Below are 21,202 nucleotides of genomic sequence, written 5' to 3'. Positions count from 1 at the left end.
ATGCACAGCCGTTTCCCCAAACTCTTTCTGTATGGTCTATTTTAAGGCAGCAAACCTTAGCCGATCGGAGGTTCAAATTCCAGCATCCCCACTGCAGTAAATTCTGTGATCTTTGGCAAATTACGTTATCTTCCTATGTGAAACTGGCCCAAACACTGCAATGCAAATTTACCAGGACAGGCTGCAATATTGTATATCTCCCATTATAGATGTCCTTCCTCTTTTTTGTATTAAGTCGCAAAAGATTGTGTAATAACAGTTGTGTAAAGGCCTGACCACATGGAGGAGGAAAGTAGTAACTGCACAGTATACTCGTCAGGTGCTAAATCCAAGGTCAAAGGTTCAATCCCGGCTTCTCAGTTAGGAAGCGTTATGTGATCCTGCGCGGATAACATTATTTTCCAAATCTGACGAACCTGGGAGCCTGTAGAAACGGGTACTGGGGGTTGGCATGCCTTAACATTGGCTGTCATTTACTCTAGCCCATTACAGGGAGACCCAGGCGGGCATGTGAGTCTGGGAGCCCCTATCTAGCATAGCCTCACGATGGAGAAGTTGCCCCAGAGGGGTGGTCAGAACTTGCGGGACATTAACGCAACACCTCCACTTCGGAACCGCAATCAGAACACAAACGCCCTAAAAGTGAGCAGAATCCGGCATTGGTTCCCTCGGGATTTGCGCTTCCCACGCTGGTAAAATCAGAACGAATTACCGACAATAGGTCGGGGCCGGGGGCAATGCACCCGCCAACTCCTCTGCAGGGTCACTGCTTCTGAGTGGGATGGATTGGAGGTCCGAGGCCAGAGAGGGAAAGACCAGGTGGGGCGGCAGGTCTATACAGTGGGTTTGAGGGTTAATGTTAGAGAGGATGAGAATGGACAAGAGATGCAGGAAGAGTGAGCGATTGTGACAAACGAGGGGAAAGTGGGGAAGATAAGAGACTGAGAAGGCAGAAGAACATGGGACTGCTTAAGCAACTGGAAAGTAGAAGTGTATTTGGGAATGTGACAAGGACTAGGGTGAGTTGCGACTTAACAGTGAGATGGGACTAGGGAACTTGCATATAACTGGGAGAGTGAGAGCTTTCGGGGTGTTAATGGTGGTACAGGATTGGAAGGTGTAAGGGTTTTGTGTGCATGTGAGGAACGGGGGGAGGTTAATCTGCTGCCTTGGAGCCTCTGCCAACACCAGGAGAAGGTAAAAACACACCTGCATCGTTTGGCGTGAGGGCGTTTAGACTTGGCTGCAATGTTAACCACATCCAAACGTCCCTCGCGCCAAATCAACAGTGCCATAAAGGCTCCTGCGCCAAAGCGGTCGCGCCAAACGGGCCCACAGCGCCAAAAAGAGGTGTACTGTTCTTTTAGGGTGATAGAGGGTCACCCTTTCTTTAAGGTACTGAGGAGCAAATCCAAAGATACATTTGTGACATACTGTCAACAGTTTAAACAAAATCCTTGCAGAGACCGATAGCCAATGCAGCTCCCTCCGAGCTATAGATATTGGTTCATTTCGACCCATTTGGTGAACAATGCAACTGCAGCATTTTGTACCTTCTGTGATTTCTGAATGTCTTCTTTATTAGCACCACTCAAGAGGGCATTACCGTAGTCCAGGAGAGGAAGTATCACTGCCCTGGCTAGCTTAGCCCGGTAATCTTTTGAAATCATGCGGGCGACCTGTCTTAGTACATTTAGATGATAATTAGTGCTTTTTACAATAGCTTCCACACAGGCACCTGCATTCAAATTGGCCTCCATGTAGATGCAAAGGGTCTTCACTTTGGGGGCTACTGCTATCCGACTACCCACAACCGAAAAGCTGTGAAAGGCCTAGTCCAAGCTATCTCTAGCATGTTGTGACCCATATATCATTAGCTCTGTCTTTGCAGCATTTAAACATAACCAGTTGATTGACATCCAGTTTTTTATAATCTGATAGATATGATTTAACTTTCCCTGGTCCACAGCATGGTTCCCGCTGATCTCCGTGGACAACTGAAAGTCGTCTGCGTAATTAGTGATGAAGAGCCCTAGTTTTTCCAGTTCCATACACAGGGGGATAATGTATATATTAAAAAGCGGGGGGGGGGGGGGTAAACATGCCCCCTGAGGGACTCCACAGATGGTCGTTTCTACTTCAGATGAAGTATCACCCCAATAGACCCTAGATCTGCGGCCCTCCAAGAATGATTTCAGTCATCTGACCGCCTCTTCTAAGAGACCCCCCACAGAGGCCAGTCTATCAAGCAGGACTTTGTGATCAAGCAGATCGAAGCCTGACAATAAATCAAGTAAACCAGCAGCCCCGATCTACTCTTCTCCAGCATGGATAGCATCTGGGTCTGAAGGTCTATTAAGGCACTTTCAGTGCCATGAAAGCATCAGAAACCCGACTGATTTTTATACAAAATGCCGACCACTGCCATGTGAGATCGGAGCTGTATAGTTGCCACTTTGTCGACCAATTTCACAAGGAACAGTGTATTATTAGTAATAGGTCGTAACTCGCTGCATCATTTGGATCAAAACCTGCTTTTTTTTTTGAAGTGGAGATACTGGCACAGCATGTAATGCTTGCGGGATGGTACAAGGTTTAAAGGAAGCATTAACAAACCTACACAAGAATGGAGCAAACATGTCTTTGTGCTCCAAGATTATTTTCAATGGAAGGCGGTCTCCTGGGCAACTAGTAGACTGCACGAGTTTAAGTATATTTTGTATTTCTTCAGTAGACATCATGGAGAAACCAAACCCAGCGGCTGATAACCCCTGGACTTGGTCTCCCAAGTTAGTCATGGCACTATCCTCCTCCTTACTTTCTCGCCCAACGCCATGTGTGACGGTTGTTGAAAGGGATTCCTGCCTATCCAACTCATCCCTAATCTTATTTTGAGCGCACTGGAGTTTGTCCGAAAAGGCTTTTTGTACACGTGTACAATCGTCCTTTGTGGGTTTGATGGTATGGTTAAGAGCTCTAGGTTTTTCCCACAATCTAAAAACTTTAATAAGTTCTTTAGTTTGATTCCTGCCCGATTTATCTCACCATTGTAATAGCTACGTTTTGCTTCAATGATTGTGTCTTTATACTCTTTTTCCTTGATGTTGCATGCTGACTTGTTACAGAGAGTTTTATCTTTCAGCCAAGCTTGCTCTGTCTGCCCCTAACTGGCTGTTAATTGCACCAGGGCATGGGGAAACGCATTTCTGGTGATTTGGGGCATCGCTAATATTTCTTGCTTTCAGAGGAGCAAGTCTATCTAACATAGTCGTTATGTCTTTATTATAATATGCCTGGACCATCTGAATCATCTGTTTTATTCATCAAGGCATTCATGCAATCTACTAAATCAGTCGCTGTAATTGCCCGATAATTTCTACTTTGAACCTTGCGCAAAGGTTCATGTTATTTTCTAAGTGGCAGTGGAAGTTGTAATTGACATGAAATGGAAAAGTGGTCAGACCACACACAAGGGGTGGTAGTAATTTCGGTCAGTAGGATGTTAACATTCCCCACCCAATCAAGAGTATTCCCTTTTATAGGGGTTGGGCCAGAGTTATGAATGATGATATTACCATTTTCAAAGGCGTTTCTCTCGCTCCAAAGCTTTTTTATCTTTGGGGTGTCCCTACCAGAGATTCAAATCTCCCAGTAGGACAACTGCTGAGTTTGCTGATTGCATATGGGTTAAGACGTTAATAAGGTCATCATTGAACCTGGCAGATTCTCCAGGTGGTCTGTAGATAAATACAAAGTTGATGCTAAAGTTAACATCTGGGATAAGTTTAATATGCAGTAGTTCACAACCATCACATTCTATTTTAACCTCATAAGTGGCAAGCTCTTTTTTACATATGATAGCAACTCCACCGCCCGGTCCTTCCTCTCGATGTTTTCCAAAGAAGACGTATCCGGGCGGGATCACTTGCTCTATGGTGGGACCATGCGCATCAGAAAGCCAGGTTTCTGTAACCCACATGATGTCCGCCTTGTGCACCAGAATAAAGTCATGTACATCCATGGTGTACTTGACAAGGGATCTAGTATTGAGCAAGGCTAGATTCAAATGAGTTACTGGAAGAAATTTAGTTAGCAGTATTTTAGTTTGCGCAATATTCTGCTTTGTGATGGGAGTAGTCTGACCAGGATCGCTCAATTTATTGTGCATGCGAGCTTGAAGGCAGGGCGGGTCCACACTTCGTTGCTCATTATCCATATCAGTAATGTGCTGTAACGTACTAGATAGCGTATTGTCCATTTTAGGTCCTCTCCCCTATGAAGGAAGCAAGCCTGTTATCCCAGCAGGCTGGGCTCCCTCATGGTGGCTCTTAAAGTCAGCCTTGAGCGCACAATCATCCCTCTCAGTGATGTTAAGACTCAAAGGGGGCACAGTACAGGCCGCAGTCACTATTGGTGTGTTATTTGTGCTTGCAGCCTGTTTAGCTGTTGTCCCTTTCGGGAATTCTTCTATCAGTATTCGTGGTATGTGCAAGAGACTTACTTCGGGCAATTGCAATCGCCTCGAGTACCTCAGCAATCCCCATATTACTGGAAAGTGGAACAGCGTAACCGACCGGACTCGCACGCCCCGGCACGGACTGCCACAGACTGGCTAGTCCCGTTCGCGCCGGCGCGTTCATGCCAGGGAATGGAAAGAGTATTGGAGAAAGGACTACAATCCAATAGGGATTTGTTGTTCTTTACGTGCGTGCAGAGCAAATTGCTCTGTTTCAATTCACACGTTAGGCAGGGACAGCAAAACAAGATGAAACCTAATAAAGAGTCAGGTGCAAGAGTTTATCTTATTCACTTTCAAATCTGGGCAATTCTAAATTTCTGAAACAACAGGCTAGCTAAATACAATAAAATTGGTAAAACTAATAAAATCACTAAGAAAACTGGGCAAAATAAAACAAACGTTAAAATGCAGCAGCCTACTTTGTGCGGGTACGATCTCTGATGTCAAAGATGTCTGCATTGTCCCTCAATCTACTCTGAGTCCCTACAACATTTCAATAGTGGACCAACCTGATGGACGAATGCGTTAAAGGCGGTCACATCAGGATTTTCGGGCCAGAGTCAATTTTACTCTATCATCCTCTATCTGCAAGCCTTTGGTTGTACGCCACACTGAAAACTGGCATGGTTTTGTATGATTGCATCATAAAAGCAAGTCAGTGAGGTATAAGCTAATAAGGGAAAGAGCTATCTCGTTGAAAAGTTAATAAACATTCCAGACCATGAAGGCAGATTAATGCAGGAAGTTATTAGAAGACTCTTTCTACATGATTTAGAGCTAAGCTGAATTTTAGTAAAAATGATGTGTATTATCAGAAAATAAATGTGGGTGACCTTGAGAAAATGTCTAAGGATCCCTAGGCCCTAATATTGTACCAAAGTCTGACTTTAGGGCCGAAACAAAGGGTTGCCAGGTACTGTTGCACCGAAAACTTCCAGTTTTCAAATGAGCCATCGCAGATTTTCAGAGGAAAAGTGGCGGATTCACCTGCAGCTTTTTGGTGGTAATTTCGTCTGAGGTAAATCCACCAAAAATCCCCATGGTGAATTATCACCACTTGTAATCACGTGGTAACTCCACAGGAACAAGTGGCAGTAACGTTTATTGAGTCTGGTGGTAATTCGGTGGATTAACCGCAAAATTACTGCCAAACTCGTAATGAGGCCCAACGTAATTAATCCTCCTGCCTTTGGGCAGCTGAAAGTTACAGAGGGGCGCTGTCTGGTTCCCAAGACCCCCAAAGCCAGAAGAAAGTGTAAGGGGTCAGGAGTAAGCATCAGACACAGTCTCAGTTTTGAAATAGTACTTTTATTGTCAAAATAATGAGAGGGGCTGGGGAAATCCTATCTGTCTCTAGGTCTATGATGGATTCCCTGCCTCAACAAAGCTAATGGGTGACTGTATCCGGATGTCCAACAAATTAAGAGTCCTCCGTCCTGTGTCCAAAACCCTAAACTGACCCTTACACGCTAAGCTAAAATATGGTGTCCGGTAATATCCCCAAATATATGGTCGCCGGGAAAAGGCTCTGGTGACTTTATGTATGGTGACCATATATATGGGGTCAGGTGGAGCAGGGTTTGCGGTGGTGTCCCCTGCTCCCCTTAAAAGGAAAAAAAGGTTTTGGGGTTGCGGGGTGTTCCCCATACGTTCAATGTGATAATGTCCTTGCAAACCACATCCATTTTTTGGCGACATTTTTGCAGGGACATTATCACATGGAACCCTAAATACAAGGTTAACATGGGGATTTCTCTGAGCTGTAGACTTCTAGCTTTCTCTAAGGTGCAGAAAAAGAAAAGGAATAATTTTCCGCCAGGAAAAAGGGGGTTTCCCTTCCCCTATGTTTCTTCTGGCTTCTCATGGTCCATCCGGCAATTCCGGTAAAGTCAATCATTTTCCAATGTTTCGCACAGAGATGACTCTCTCCCTGAATACTCCTTTTTATCCACTCTGTTATCTCAGTTTCAAGGGCGGTGGCGGCCTTGAATCCCTCTAGTTTTCACTTATTCAATGGTTTTCTTATCACTTAGAAGAAAGAGGTATTTCTTTCTTCTCCCTCTGGTTTGCCTTTCAATGTCACAGTTCTTTGAGATATTTAATTTCACTAAATCTCTTAATAATGTTCTTTTTAAAGGGGTATGGTTACCCCTTTGTCACTATTACACAATTTCAGGTTTAACCAATTATCTTCTTACCCCTGGTTTACTCTCCTGCCGATGCTTCACTGTGTTATTTCTCTTGTTCCCTTTAGTACTCAAAGGGGTATGACTCTTCCCTTTCTGCATCCACTTTTATAGTTTCTTCCTTGCACAGAGCTGTTTTGACCAGTGAGCTTCCCTAATCCTTCTCCTCTCCCTGGTATACTCTCCTGCCAGCGTATTGTAGCTTCTTCTTGAAAAGGGGTATGGATCTTCCCTTTGATTACTGTTCCACACTTTCAAGGTGTGGGTTCTTAACCCCTTTGTCTCTTCTCACTACTTCTTCTCACTTCTCCTTTCCCCACATGGTTTACTCTCCTGCCAGGGTGTCACAACTCTCCAATATGGGTGTGTTGCTTTAGCCGGGAAGGCACTACCTAGGCCTTTTGTCCTTTTGGTTGACACGGCTTGTAAAAGATCTTTGTTCGTAGATCTGAGATTTCGCCTTGGTTCATATCTCTTGAATTGTTTCTTTAAGTATGTTGGAGCGTTTCCATATAGGCAGTGGTGGACCAGTGTCAATGATTTGAATGTTATGCGTTCCTTCACATCTGTATCAAATATACTGTTTTCACTTAGACTTTCCACAATGCTCATGTCAGTTCTACTGCCTTTACACTTAAGCGTTTCACAATGTCTTTGGGTGTTAACAGGAGTTACAACTGAAGGGTTGTTTGTTTAAGTTTAGTATGTTCTTGCCTCCCTGGAGTTGGTTTTCCCCTACATGGTCCTCCCACACACAGCCACCCCCAGGGTCAGTGTCAGGTAGCTTATGCTTTCCCTGACCACACAAAGGACGCTTCCCTCCAGAGAACCAGTGACCTCGCTAGATTCTCAACAGAAGCAATGTCTGAAACCCCCACAGATTGGAGGAAGTGTGTAACTCCCTCCTACCAGACACAAAGATTCAGCGTAGGAATGAACGTTTTTTCCATTAAGGAAGCAAGTTGCAAGGTTCAAGCATTTCATGCGAAGGGGGAACTACCTTGGCTCCTTTGGCATTTATCCAAGGAAGCATTTCTGACGCTGAATGAGACCTGTGGAGTCCACAGAAGTGGCACAGATACAAACTTCTACCCAAACAAACATAAACCAATGCAAATACTTTAACAGAGGAACAGAATAAACTAACATTCTCCCACTTCTACGATCATTGCAGGGACAATCAAGTTCCTTTCTCAATAGAGCATTTTTGTCCAGCTTAACCAATGATTTTCTGACACAGATTTACATACTGGGAGAATTAAGGGATGCAGTTTGAAGCAGTTAATGAAAGCAGAGATAGGTGGGGGGCAGGAAGTCACACATATCAAGGGCAATTCAGAGATGGAAAGTGGTAGGCTTTAAAATAATCCTCGGTTATCCCCTATCCAACCCACCTAACCCCAAGCACAGGGTCCAATCACAAGATAGCCCATCCCATACCATACATGTGCAAACTGTATCCCTAAGCATCGTCCAAAGGGAGGCGAGAAGGAACAGAAAAAAGGGGCAAGGAGATAGTTTGAGTTCTGAAAGAGAAAGTTGAGGATTGAAGGTCATTGCTTGGGAGACCGGAAAGGAGGAGAGCAGCATATCCTCACCTTGGAGCCCTTGATGGTGGAGTGCTTCAGGGTGGATACTTGGCAACAGGAGGTACTGCCTAGTGGTGAGGTGAGAGGGTGTGAAATAGCAAGGAGGGAGAAAGAGGTTTATGTAGTGGATGAGGGTAGCGGTAGAGTGGTGCAGAGGTAGATCCTGTTTGGTTAGAGACAGTATTGTGGGGAGCACCTTAGCTAATTTAAGGGAGAGAGATGGTGGTGTGAAACACGTGTCTGGGGATGCTGTTGGTACTCTTGTTCAGAGGAGAATTGCCTAGCATTTCGGTGCTGGACTGCCCCAGGGCAGGACAAAGACTGATATGTTTGGGATATTTCTTCTCTGTGAAAGATAGTGAGCTAAAGACTCTGGGGTAAGTCTCTCGTAACCAGGACTGATGTCTGGCAGAGAGACTCCCAGGACCCCCCTTGTCAATTTGCATATTCAAGTAAGGAACAAGTTACTTACCTGTAACTGTTGTTCTCCAGCATGGGTCTGGCATGGATTCACATGCTCATGAATATTCCCCGTCGTCAGGCTGGGAATCCTCGGTAAAGAAAAAACCAGTATCAGTTTCGTTTCTGATCTGTCTTTCGTAGTAATAACCAATCACTGGTCTCTGCGTCATACTGACCACAGCCAATGACTGCCCTCTACCTAAGCACCGCCTCTGGCAGCCATCTTCAGATTTGGAAGCACGTGAAGTGGCAGTATGACCAAGTGAAGAGCCGCAGAGGGGTAGGCGGGAGGGTTCGCATGTGAATCCATGCCAGACCCATGCTGGAGAACAACAGTTACAGGTAAGTAACTTGTTCCTTCTCCAGCATGGGGTCTGGCATGGATTCACATGCTCATGAATAAAGAATACATAGCAGTACACACATGCACAACCACGGGAGGTGGCAAAGGCTCAACATTAAGCATCACATCAACTCAACATTAAGCATCTTACCTCCTCACCAGGCTCACCTCAGGCGAACAGGTTGCGCAGCACTGCTTGGCCGACCCTGGACTCCTCCCTGGAATCCCGGTCGACGCAGTAGAATTTCGTGAAGGTGTGCGTCGACCTCCACGTAGCAGCCCTGCATATGTCCAGCAGGGGCACACCAGATAGGAACGCCGTGGTAGCTGCGATCGCTCTGGTGGAATGGGCTCTCGGACGGCCAGGCAGCGGTCGGTTTGCCAACCGGTGACAGTACATGATACAGCCGGAGAGCCATCTGGAGATGGAAGCCTTCGAGAGAGCCTTCCCCTGATTGACAGGTCCAAAGTTCACAAAGAGTTGTGACGTCTTCCGAAAACCTTTCGTGCGGTCCACGTAGAACTTCAGCGCTCTAGCTACATCCAGCGAGTGCAAAGTCCTCTCAGCCGGCGACGAAGGCGACGGGAAGAACACAGGTAACACCAAGGGTTCGTTGAGATGAAAGTCCGACGGTACCTTGGGCATGAAGGAGGGGTGCGTCCTGAGCACTACCCTCGTGTCGTGGAAAGTCAAGTACGGGGCCTTGCAAGAAAGGGCCTGGATCTCTCCCACTCGTCGTGCGGAGGTGATGGCCACGAGAAAAGCTGTTTTCCACGATAGAAACTTCAACGGGGCCGAGTGCAGAGGCTCGAACGGAGGTCCCATGAGCTTGGTCAGCACCACGTTGAGCTCCCACGCCGGGGCCGGAGCCTTCACCGGCGGGAACGATCTGAACAGTCCCTTCATGAACTCTTTCACCAGACGATGAGACCACAAGGACGTCCGGCCCGTGGTTCTGGTGTATCGGGAGATCGCAGCAAGATGAATCTTGATGGACGCGTGTGCCAGACCAGCTTTGGCCAGCGTCAGCAGGTACGGCAGTACTTGGGGAGCCGTAATCCGTAGAGGGTTAATCTTCTGTGCGTGGCACCAGACAGAGAACCTCTTCCATTTGTGTCCGTAGCATTTAAGAGTCGAGGACGCCCTGGCCTTTGCAAGAACCTCTCTGCAATCGGCCGGTATGTCGTATCCTCCAAACTCTAGCGCTGCAGGAGCCAGGCCTGCAAGTTCAGCGACCTCGGGTCGTGGTGGAGGATGGCGCCTCCTTCCCTGGAGAGTAGATCCGCGTCCGCCGGCAGCTTGATTGGCGGGGACGCCGACAAGTCCAGAAGGTCCGGGAACCATATCTGCCTCGGCCACGCAGGTGCGACGAGGATCATCCTGCACCGTGACCTCTTGAGCTGGTTGACGAGCCGGATTAGTAGAGGCAAGGGAGGGAACGCGTAGAGGAACAGGCCCTCCCAGGGGAACGAGAAAGCATCGCCCATGCTCCTCGTCTGGGGAAACCTGCTGGCGAACCTCCGGCACTTGGTGTTCGTCGCCGTCGCGAACAGGTCGATCTGGGGTGTGCCCCACCGTCGGAAGAGGCGATCCACCAGATCCTGCCGTAGTTCCCACTCGTGGCACGAGCGCAGCTCCCTGCTGAGTGAGTCGGCGATGGTGTTTTTTATCCCTGCCAGATGAAACGGCACCAGAAGAATCCCTTGGGCGACGGCCCAATGCCACAGGTCCTGCGCCTCCTTGGACAGCGCTGGGGACCTGGTTCCGCCCTGTTTCCTGATGTAAAACATGGTGGTGGTGTTGTCGGTGAAGATCCTCACCACCTTGCCCTTGAGGGACGGAAGGAAGGACCTGAGGGCCCAAAACACTGCACGGAGCTCCAGGACGTTGATATGCAGGGACTTCTCCGTCGGGAGCCAGAGTCCCCTTGCGTGCAGATTTTCGGTGTGCGCTCCCCACCCTTCTAGGGAGGCATCCGTGGTCACAGTCACCTGGTGGGCTGGGGTCTGGAAGTCCATGCCCGCCGTCAGATGCGCGCGGGTGCCCCACCACCGTATCGCTCGTCGGAAACTCTCGTCGAGCTTGATCCTTTCCTCGAAGCTGCCCGTCGTCTGGATCCAGCGCGCATCCAGGAATTCTTGCAACGGGCGCATCCGGAGCCTGCACATGGGAATGAGGTAGATGCAGGAAGACATCATCCCGAGGAGGGACTTGATGGACCTCACCTTGGCCGCGTCGGCCACCAACATCCGTTGCACCTTGCCCAAGATGGTCCTGGTCCTCTCCTCCGACGGGGAGGCCAGAAGGGACACTGTGTCGAGCCTCGCTCCCAGAAACAGTGCGACTTGTGCGGGCACCAGGTGGGATTTGGCGTAGTTCACGGAGAATCCCAGGTCCGTGAGGAGTTGGACGGTCCTTGCCGTGTGGACCACGGCGAGCTCCCTCGTCTTGGCGCGGATGAGCCAGTCGTCCAGGTAGGGGTAGACGTGAATCCCCTCGCGGCGCAGCTGCGCCGCCACCGGTGCGAGGCACTTGGTGAAAACCCTGGGTGCCGACCGTAGTCCGAAGGGAAGGGCTTTGAACTGGTAATGACGCCCTTGGACCACGAATCTGAGGAATTTTCGGTGCCCCTTTAGGATGGGAATGTGGAAGTAGGCATCCTCCAAATCCAACGACGATAGGAAGTCTCCTTCCTCCAGCTGACCCAAGACGTGCTGGAGGGTGACCATCCGGAACTTCTGCGCCTTGATGAACTTGTTCAGGCGTCGCAGGTCCAGGATGGGGCGCCATCCTCCCGTCTTCTTCTTCACGAGGAAGTATCGCGAGTAGACTCCGGAGCCCCGAAGCCTCTTTGGGACGAGTTCGATGGCGCCCTTTCTGAGCATCGCCTTTACCTCCAGGAGAAGTTGAGGGATGTGAAGTTCTTTCCTGGCCACGGGGGGGACGCGCGGGCACCTTTTTTGAAATTCGAGCGCGTGGCCCCGGGCCAGGGCGTCCAGCACCCAACGGTCGGTGGAGATGGACTCCCACACGCTGACGAAGCCCGCCAGCCGGCCTCCCACCGGGGTGCTTCGGTGGGGGCCCGAACCCACGGCCGGTTCAATCCTGCTTGGACGCGGCCTTGCCGCCTTGACCTCCTTGGCGACGACGGCGGGGTCCGCTAGACTTGCCTCGTCCTCTGTAGGCCTCTTGCGACGACGAGCGGGCCGCTTGACGGTAGGAAGCGAAACCGCCGCCGGAACCTTTGGAGGCGCCCTTGCCTCCGCCGCTCCGAAAGGGCGTCCGCCGTTGCTGCAGTACTCCAAGGGCCCGGGCCGTCTCAGTATCTGCCTTGATGGCCTGAAGGGAATCGTCCACTGTCTTCCCAAACAGGTTGTTCCCGTCGAAGGGCATGTCCAGGACCCTGGTCTGGACGTCCTGCCGAAAGTCCGTAGCCTTGAGCCATCCACGACGTCGAAGGCAAACGCCGTTGCCCAGCTGGCGGAACCCAGTGTCGGCGATGTCCGTCGCCACGGTGATGGCGTGGTCCGAAGCCACCTCACCTTCCTGCAGGATCTCAAGGGCCTCCGCCCTCTTGTCGTCCGGCAGAAAATCCAGCAGGGGAGCTATCTTGTACCAGAGCTCCCTGTCGTAGCGGGCCACGATAGCCAAGGCGTTGGCCGCTTTAATCGTCGTCGCCGCCGACGAGATGACTCTACGTCCCATAGCATCCAATTTCTTTCCCTCGCCGTCCGGCGGGGAAGTCGACGTGGAGGCCGCACCCCCCCCCGCTTTCTTCCTGGCTGCCGCGGAGACGACGGAGTCCGGGGTAGGCTGCGCCCGGAGGCATAGGGGGGCCGAGTCCGGGACCCGGTACTTTTTCTCGTACTGGTCTCTTTTCGCTGGCGTCGTGGAAGGGTTCTTGAGGAGGGAAAGGCCCTCATCCCAAATGTCGTCCAACAGAGGCACTGCGCGGACCGTCTTTCTCTTGGCCTCGCGCCGTTGGTAAAGGAAGCCTTCCTTTTTCTTCTCCTCAGGGCAGAGTTGGAAAAGCTCGGATGCCCTGGCGATCATTGAGTGGAACGATCCAATCTCGTCGGGCGGAGAAGCCCTGGTGGGAGGCGACGACGGAAAATCCTCGTCCTATGCCTCGTCGTCCGTACCCGTCGCTGCCGTGTCAGTCCCCGTATCATCCCCTCGGGTGGACGGGGAGGAGGGCTGGACGGGGCGCGACGGTTGAAAAGGAGGTGGTGGATGGATCCTTCTTTTCTTGGTAGGGGGAACACCAGAAGGTCCCGGTTCTGGATCCCCCGACGGGAGAGGTTCCTCCGTCGGTAACGGTAGTCTCGTCCTTATCTCGGAGCATAAGGACTGTATAGCCAACAAAATTGCCGCTGAGTTGTCTTGCGGCGCTGGCAGAGGGGAATCCGACGGGCGAGCAGGGGCCCCGTCGGTATCCTCGACGATGTCGTCGTCGTCACCTGCGTCGGGGCCCATTCCGACGGGCTGGTCTTGTTCCACGCCTAGGCCGTGGCTTAAGACCTCGATCAGCTCCTCTTCTGAGGTTGAGGCCGAATCTACGACGACGCCCTGCCCCCCCTTCTTCTTCCCCACGGAGGGTTTCACGGGGGTCCTATCGATGGGCACAAAAGAAGACTCCCTCCGAGGAGGCAGGGAGATTCTGGGCCCCGAGGTCGCCACCACTGGTGCAGCCTCCACAGGCTGGGCCAGGGCCGCCGCGACCGTTTCGATAGAGGGCTTGGTCGGATGGATCAAGGCCTTCACCACCTTAGGTGCGCTCACCGCCTTATCCTTGAGGGAGGGGGCACTGCCACGCTCCTCCTCTGCCTTAGAGCTCGACCGGGGCCTCTCCAGGAGCTTCGCCGGGTGCTCGGCCTTCCTCTTACCCGACCCAGAGCGTTGGCTCGTGGTTGATGGTGCCGGGGAGGGTGCGCCCTGCCTGGCGCCCGTAGAGCCCGACCGTTCGGCGCTCCCGGTGCCAGCGGACTCGCGGTGCTTGGCCTTATGTTGGGCCCCCGTCGCCGGGGCGCCCTCAAAGGTCTTAGAAGACCGCTCGGATTTCTTCTTCTTCTCGCCAGACGGGCTCTTACCCTGCAGCCAGTTGGCGAGATGTTGATGGCGGTCCTTCATGGTCCGTTCCGACATGTTGCCGCAAAACGCACAGTCCTTCTCCACGTGCGTCTTGTCCTCATGAAGGCAGTAAAGGCAGAAAGAGTGTTCGTCCTCCTTGAAGACGTTCTGCAGCTGGCATCCAGGGCAGACCCTGAACAGCTTTCCGGGCGTCGAGCTTCCCTTCTCCTGGGCCATCTCCGAGACCGGGCCTGAGAAGCTTCTGGAGTCCTCCGAAGTGTAGCTCGACGAAATCTTCACCCTTGAGGGGCACAGATGAATCCGACACGGGTCCCCGTTGATCGGATGTAGGATCGGTGGAGCTTGAGGCTCTTTTGACCGAAAGAATCGAAGTTTTTGTGAAAAAGCGCGAAAAAATAGCACTAACGCTCGAGAGCAATAGCACGAGGATCCCAACACATGAACGTGCGGTAAAAATCTGAAGATGGCTGCCAGAGGCGGTGCTTAGGTAGAGGGCAGTCATTGGCTGTGGTCAGTATGACGCAGAGACCAGTGATTGGTTATTACTACGAAAGACAGATCAGAAACGAAACTGATACTGGTTTTTTCTTTACCGAGGATTCCCAGCCTGACGACGGGGAATATTCATGAGCATGTGAATCCATGCCAGACCCCATGCTGGAGAACTTTGGGTCTCACCCTAAGTTACTAGGGGAATCCAGACGTGGACCCCTTGCTCACTATTCTTAGAGAGGCACAGCTCCTCCCTACTGATGAGGTCCAACCAGACCGAAACACGTGTCTGGGGATGCTGTTGGTACTCTTGTTCAGAGGAGAATTGCCTAGCATTTCGGTGCTGGACTGCCCCACGGAAGGACAAAGACTGATATGTTTGGGATATTTCTTCTCTGTGAAAGATAGTGAGCTAAAGACTCTGGGTAAGTCTCTCGTAACCAGGACTAATGTCTGGCAGAGAGACTCCCAGGACCCCCCTTGTCAATTTGCATATTCAAGTAACTTTGGGTCTCACCCTAAGTTACTAGGGGAATCCAGACGTGGACCCCTTGCTCATTATTCTTAGAGAGGCACAGCTCCTCCCTACTGATGAGGTCCAACCAGACCGAAACACGTGTCTGGGGATGCTGTGGGTACTCTTGTTCAGAGGATAATTGCCTAGCATTTCGGTGCTGGACTGCCCCGGGGCAGGACAAAGACTGATATGTTTGGGATATTTCTTCTCTGTGAAAGATAGTGAGCTAAAGACCCTGAGTAAGTCTCTCGTAACCAGGACTAATGTCTGGCAGAGAGACTCCCAGGACCCCCCTTGTCAATGTGACGAGAAAGGGAAACAATATTTTCTTAGAATTGAAAAATATAGTTTTGGAGGGAAAAGCAGGAGAAAGATTTCAGATGGGGAATTTACCAGGGAAAGGAAGGAAGGAGATTCCATCCTGGAGGGGAAGGAGTGTAAGGGGTCAGTAATGTGAGGTTCACAACTGAGTGTAGTTTTCTCAAGGTTTGACATTTTATTTTAAACAAAAACAATAAATAAGCCCTAACGAAACCTACTCTACCAGGGGATTCCCCTACGTAGTCTAGGATCTAAGGGAAAACCTCCTAGCATACACAAAACAAACCCTCAGACTAAACAACAAAACATTCAAAGTAAAGCATAAACAACATAAGGTTTATAGTCATAATGTAGAAAGTCAAAATGTAGAAAGTCAAAATGTAGAAAAAAAATTTCGAATTTTATTTTATTACGTTTTTCATTCGAAATGGGGGGGTTCCCTCCTAACCCCCCTTTTTTTCCTTTTTTTTTTGTTTTACCCATTTTTTTTTATTCCCGGACCCCAAAATAAATATATAGTTAAAAAAGAGGGAATTCAACATTTTTTTTTCTACATTTATTTTTCGACATTATTGTCATTCTACATTTTATTTTCGACATTTTGACTGACCACCACAACATAAATAAAATATTACCAAATAACCAATGTCTTGGATGACTTCTTCTTGTTCTGGGCTGATTCCGCTCCCCAGAAATGTCCAAAGTCAATTTCTCCCAAGGAAAAATACAACCTTAAATCAGTTCTTGAAAAGTTGCAAAGAAACAAAAAGTCACTCAAAACAAGAATCCACGGGTAACAGTATCTTCTTGGTTGGATGAAAAGCTACCCTTTCAAAGTTCCACAAAGAAAACAGCACCAAGGATAATCCTGGATACTGTTCAAAACAAAATGTACCACTTCCACTTTGACAACAACTCTACTTATGTAACTTCTGCAGCGTCATGAATGCAATTTGTCAGGATGCGTCTCTTAACGGAGTTGCTCTCTCCGTGGCAACTTCCTCCTGCCAATGTTACTGCAAGAGCAGGCTTCTCTGCCTCACAGACTGCTTCTACTTCAACTTCATCAAAATGCAAATGTTCTGACAAAATTCTAGACAACCACAGTTCTACTTCTTCTGCTGCAACTTGATGTAGTGGAAATGTGTTAGGCAACTTAAACAAGACTCTTTGACCTCTACCTCTACTCTTTCTACCTCTACCCCCCTGCACTTTTCCTCCCCCCTTCCCCTCTCCTGTACCGTCTGTGCACTTGCATAATCTGAACTTTCCATGCCTTGAAGATCGTCTATCTATCTTCCCTGTCTCCCCTCCTTGCATGATGGAACCTCAATGCTCTTGGAAAAACGGTGGCATCGTCGTCAGACCTATTTGCTGTTATCTACACTGTTAATTGTATTATATGCACTTACTCTGCCTGTGCAGACTTGTATCCTACAGAAATTCGAAGGCTCTGAATAACTGTTGTTTTTCCCCCCTTGTTCCCTCCCACCTTGAGCGCTTTGAAGCAATTGTCTTGTGTATAGGCGCTTTACAAATAAACATTACCATATTACAAGAAAGGGCATCCTCTTTGCCTCTCCTCGATGTCTCATAGCTACCACAAAATCTGCCTTCGCTTCTGCCACAGTTTCAGCCTCACAGATTCTTGATTAGTTCTTGTTACAAGCACCCAGAATCCCTTCCCCAGCTTCACGTGCACCTTCGTTTCTCAAGGGTTTACTCCAAAGCTGTAATGCCACTCTCCCAGTCTTGTATAACTTTGTCACCCTTGTATCGGAGGACTCTGGGGTTGTATATGTTTCAACAACTTCAAGACAACGAAGTTCAGTTCTTAGTTGGGTTGGTTTCCCCTTTGGAAAGTTCTCTCTACTGGCTTTGGTAATGCGTGCTCTACTTGTGGGTTCAACAACAAATGTTTGTTTAGAAAGTTACCAGAGTCGAGATTCACTTCAAAATCAGATTTAGGCATACGCAATTTCTCTTTGAAGGTAAACTGCAACTTGCTACTTGTGTTCCCTTTAATTCGGACAGCATTCGTCTTTGACAATGATTGGCAAACACAATACTTTGTAGGCAGACTCTCTGAACTAAAATATTCTTGTAACTCTTTGGGAAAGTCTGCCGCAACTTATTAAACCATTACCGCTACCGTTTTCCCTTTTAATAGGGGACACCCAACTTCTCTGGTTAATGATTCTTGTCCCGGGGGGAATAGCTCAGGGGCAACATGCTTGCCTTGGAAGCAAGACGACACAGAGAACACAGGTTCGATCCCTGGGTCCGCGCTTAGAAACCTCTGGGTATTAAGCGCGCTATATATAAATAACCAATTATAATTATAATATAACAATGGGAAAATAAAGACTTTCTTCACACGCATGCACTTTAGTTACTGCAGAATACGCGTGTGATACATTTCCCTTTGTTCAACAAGACTTCCCACAACTACGAACTATTTCACTCGCTTTACCTTCTACGCAAGTGAGTTTCAGCTGGTTACAGTTACCATCAAGGAGTTTCAGTTGCTTTGGCGTATGGTGCTTCATTTACCGGCTCCAGAGTTACAGCGGCTGCGAGCTGCTTCCACTTCCCAACTTCTTTTTCTCTGCTACCACAGTCACTCTCAGGATCCATACCCCTCTTCAGCAAGGGTGTCTCAGATCTGACCTCATTAATGGAGAGTCTTCCTTTCTCCCGCTTCCCTCGACTTGCTTCTGCACACGGGCCCCGAGTAAAACATAGGACTTCAGCTCTGCATTCACGGCAATAATGTGCAACTGGAAAGACTACCAGTTTCTTCCTGTCTCTTCCAATGTTGACACAGCCAAACAGGGTTTGTGAGCACAGCACCAACTGAGAGCCTGCAGGTGAAATCTGCTCTTCCTTTACTCTGGCGTCCCTTCTGTGGTCACACTTCCTTGTGAACTGCCAGCCTCGTGCTTTGCTTGTTCTTTTACTATGGCCGCCGACCTTCCAGCTCCTTCTCCAGCTTCTTTGTACTGCACCTTCCTGCAGCAGCCTTTTATGCCCCTCAGGTGAGTTAATTGGCTGCAGGTGCAGACCCTCAGTATTCATTGCCTGACCTTGCCACAGGCAGGCCATTAGGCTTGCCTACCTGTTCTCTACCCCTGCATGCCTCTTTAGCCCTCTTCTTTGTCACAGTCCCTGAGGGATTCTGGGATATGTAGTCTCTTAAGAAAGTTAGGTCTTTTTACCTTTCTGATTTGGCAAAAGGCCTTCAGAAGGGCAGGGTCACAGGGAAAGCTAAAAAGGGGTTCCTCCCAGTCTTCCTGGTCCGATCCCCCCACCCCATGTGATCATCCCACAGTACACTATCCCCAGGGTCGCGATCAGAGAGCGCCTTCCCTTCCCCAGGCCACACGAGAAGGGTCCCAGACCAGGTTCCTGGGGGGGAATCCCATTGGATTCTCAACAAGAGGTAGTTACTATTTGGGTGAAGGACGAAATAGTTACTAATAGGAAGAAAAGGAGGAAGATGTCACACTAAATAGACAAAATAGAAGCAGAGGAGAATAGATACTTATATTGAGAAAGAGTCAAGATCTAGGATGAGAGTATAGTTGGCAAGAGGAGAGAGGAGAGGAATTACAGTTCAGGGAGAATTATACTGAGCAGAACAGATACCATCAGAGGAGGAAACATTGTTGTCAGGAGGGAGATAAGGTTTACCATCAGGAGGGAGAGAAAGAGACTAATGCGCTAGAAAAGTGGACAGAGCTATACCATCTGAGTCAGGAGAGTGAATGGAACACTACTCCCTGAGGCAGAGAGAATAGGGAGGTTGCAGAGGACCACATTTGTGATGGGAAGAGTGTAGTGTAGCAAAGGGGACTGTACAGAGCTAGTCAGGATGGAGAAGGGCCAAAAGAGACCATTGAATAGAGAAGTGAATGGGTGAGAGCAGCGCCACGCTTCATCACCAAACTCCATCACGTGGCACCCGAACATCCTGTAAACACCCAGCCTTGCATACAGCCAGCGGGAAGTTGCCAGTGCTTTGCAAGGGGGAACCACAAGGAGAAGCCCCAGACGGCAGCTGTCAGGAGGAACACAGTAACACCTGTCTGCCAGATTACTTTGGGTCCGCAAAGCAGGGAAGCCCAAAAAAACAAAACATTGGAGGACAAGAGAACCACTTTTGTACCAATCTCTGGAAGTGAAGAAAGCATTTTGGTTGGATGTACTATGGTCGGGAAATGGAAAGACTTTTGATTTGCACCTAGCACCTGACTTTGTGATCCACAAGACATTAGAACACTCAACGCCTGGTTGAAGAACTACTTTGAAGCAAGATTCCCTGCTCTACTAAAGCCTTTTGTTGTGTTCTGCCACCAACCTGACACATTATTTCCTTGAATATTTATTTAATAGACACCCTTGAAATATACTCTGGTGGCTGGTCTCAGTTCGAGGAAGTGCGACTGCCAGATATTTCACTGTGCTTGTGACACCAAGTCGCAAGCTTTCAATGCCAAGAAGTTGGCCATCCGGTCAAGGGTATGGATGTGGAGCTGTCCGTTATGCTAAAAGGGACCATCTAAAATGGGAGCACAATTGACTTGGCAAAATGTATGGAAAGTCCGACCATGAAGAGAAGGGCAGCCACCTGGCATTTAGGTTCCTCTATCACCTTTGGAGTGACATCCTCACTAGCCAGTCAACCAAGAAAAAGCAAACTTACATCCGCAGCTTTTGGAGAGAAGCTGCAAATACTGCTAGGACCATCATAAAGACTGCAGGATCTGTGGTGAGGTCAAAGAGACGAAATCTGTACTAAAATGTGAGAGCCATTGGTCCTAAAACAGAAAAACTTTCAGGTGTATGGGTGGAAGGCGGCCTCACAGGGATACGACAATAGGCATCCTTGCTACATATTACAGGTAGCCAGTCTTTCTCTGTTGGAGGTCGGCTAGGAGCTAGTTCTGAAAGCACTTGTGAAAGCAACCATTCATGACTAATCAGCATCTTCCATTGCTTCTTTCCCAGTGATCACGGAATAGTAGGGATCCTGGCCAAATAATTGAGGTGGTAGTAGGTCTATGTGACAACCATATCCAGTTAGTCAATTCTGCTTCAGCAGCCGGAGGGAAACTATCTACAAGGAAGAGGTGATGGAGTGAAAAGGTGAAGAGTGTATCCTCTGGTCACTACCGACCACATGCAGGGTGGGGGGGGGGGTTATTACCTCTATGATGGAGTCACTGGTATGAGGTCTGGGGAGGGGTACAGGAGACTCTGGGGCCACAGGATGCTGCCTGCACTGCAATGTTACCCCTGGAGGTAGTACATGGGGGGGACCATAGCGCCTCATACCCTCCCCCCAATCTCAGTGCTCAAGCACTCCATATTTAGAAGTTCAGTTTACACAAACAAAACATGTATTTTCACTTAAAAACCCACTGTGGGGACAGACTCTAAATCACCAAGAAAGGGGTAGGCAAGGAGGCCCCAGGGAGTAACACATTTCCCAGGTTTAAATTGTTACCTGCACAAAAGGCAACAAACCTGTGAGAGATATTTATACTCCATTCTCACCAAACAAACCATCAGGACGCATGGCATGGATGCAAAATGGCCACACACCTTTGGAAAGCCATTCTCTATAGAGCTGAACTACAAAGCCTCACTCCCGATCAGATCACTGCAAGGAACCTGTA

General features: G+C 49.1%; 1 protein-coding gene across 1 annotated transcript in view; it reads right to left on the bottom strand.

Moving 5' to 3' along the window:
• CCDC12 (coiled-coil domain containing 12) overlaps positions 1 to 21,202 on the bottom strand; it is a 531,323-nt gene that overhangs the window by 43,430 nt on the left and 466,691 nt on the right. The gene's annotated exons all lie outside the window — the stretch shown is intronic.

This window comes from Ambystoma mexicanum, chromosome 2p, assembly GCF_040938575.1.
Source record: "Ambystoma mexicanum isolate Mex_15411 chromosome 2p, UKY_AmexF1_1, whole genome shotgun sequence".
Lineage (NCBI taxonomy): Eukaryota > Metazoa > Chordata > Amphibia > Caudata > Ambystomatidae > Ambystoma > Ambystoma mexicanum.
Note: the sequence above shows the minus strand (reverse complement) of the source record. Positions and strands in the feature narration are given on the sequence as shown.